The following is a 2,134-nucleotide window of genomic DNA, read 5'->3' on the forward strand; positions in this document are numbered from 1 at the left end:
TTCAAATAAACTATGATTTAGGATTTTTTGGGAAGTCAAAAAAGTATTCAGAAGCAGAAATTAAATAATCACTATATAATAATAATAATATTAATAATACTGTATCATTAATAACATTGTACCATTGAGTAGATAATTCTATAATGTACAATTCATCTTTAAGCTACAAATGTTATATTTATTGTGCACAAATGGCTTAAATTTGATTCAAATTCTTACAGTCATATCTTAAAAACACATGCAAATAATAATAAATAAATAAATAAATAAATAAATAAACTTTCTCTAAGGTTTAAATTTGAAATGACTCCACTATGTTGTTAACTGTTATGTCTGGTCAACTATGATCCAGACTATATTGTAGATCCCTGCGATGTGACTATTGCAGACTCGCACATTGTGATATTTATGCTGAAAGGATATATTGTGCAGCCCTAATTCAAATGTTAAAATATTTTGTACAGAAAATGAAGATTGTTCCGTTTCTATTATCAGCACTTGTTTTTACAGTAAAATGAATGATATCAGTTGAATGAGCATTGTGAGGAACTGTATAAACAACACTAGGTAGACTGAATTTTACAATCAATCTTTCCTAGTTAAGTAGGTTTTTATGTACATAAACAGCTTGTCAAATTATTTTAGCCTTCCTGTCAAATTTTAGCTCACTGTTTATTTTTTCCCTAATTACTGTTTAACGGAGAAAAGATTTTTCCAACATGTCTTCGCATAATAGTTTTAATAACTCGTTTCTAATAACTGATTTATTTTATCTTTGCAATGATGACAGTAAATAATATTTGACTAGATATTTTCAAGGTTTGTTCTGTAGACTATCGAAAAAAAAATATTGCTTAAAAGGGCTAATAAGTTTGACCTTAAAATGTTTAAAAAATAAAAATAAAAACTGCTTTTATTCTAAAAAAATACCGAAATATCGAAATATTCGAAATATCGGAAAAAATTATCAGACATACTGTGAAAATTTCCTTGCTCTGTTAAACATCATTTGGGAAATATCCTGACTTCAACTGTATATCTCAAAATGCCTCTTTAAAAATGCACTGTATTACTATAAATTGCTAAAAATATTATAGTATTACTATTAATACTATATTATTATTATTATTATATCACTATAAATAATACAGGTTTTAAAAAAAGACTTAATTTATGTCCATGCACAACTCAAAAATAAACAAATTTGAAGCATCACGTTGAGCAAGTCCATGAATGAAGACATTTATAGTATTTTTATTTTCACCATCACCACTCATGAATGTTCTTTGAATTTAAGTTACAATAGAAACGTAAGTTGTTTGCCCTTTATTGGTGTCGCAATTCAAGTTTATCCACATCGCCAAAAACGCACATTGGTCGAAACGTCCTTATACTGTTAACTGAGTTCTTATTCTTAGCTGTATAAAATTACAATTTAAAGGGGGATTGTAATTGTATTTTCAATAGGAAACTGATTTTTAGGTGATGGTTATATTTTTTAAGTGGTAAAATAATATTGAAGGAAGACAGCTGGAGAGCCACATATTTTGGTCAAAGAGCCACATGTGGCTCGAGAGCCTTAGGTTTCTCACCACTGATTTAGTCTACACTGCTAAGCATTAATAACTAATAATAATAAAAGTTTATGGTCAGTAATGTTTATAACTCTCACTAAGGCTGCATTTCAGGGTTGCTTTTTAAATCGAATCAACAATGTTGATTAAGGAACAACGTTCATTTAAAATATAGTCACTTTTAATGCAATCGAATACATCCTTGATGGAAAAAGTTTTAACTTCGTTGAGCAAAAAATAAATAAAACTCCTGACTGACCCCAGTTTCTGAAGAATACAAGCTATGCCTATTTCTCACCTCTTTCATAGTGTACCTTCACAGTTTCAGACACTGATTATTCATTATCAAGAATGACCGATGCTGTTCCCATAGCTTATGAATCAGTAACCAGTTGACTTAGCAAATTTTCCCAAAACCAGCCTCGAGGGAAAATACCTTTTCAGTAAGAATACTAGTGAGAACACATTCACTCCAGCCTGCAGTGTTTTTTTATGCCAAAAGATCTGCTGTAGTTAAGTGAAGCTGATTCTGCAATCTTCATAGTCATTTCTGCAGTGTC

This window comes from Danio aesculapii, chromosome 7, assembly GCF_903798145.1.
Source record: "Danio aesculapii chromosome 7, fDanAes4.1, whole genome shotgun sequence".
Classification (NCBI taxonomy): Eukaryota; Metazoa; Chordata; class Actinopteri; order Cypriniformes; family Danionidae; genus Danio; species Danio aesculapii.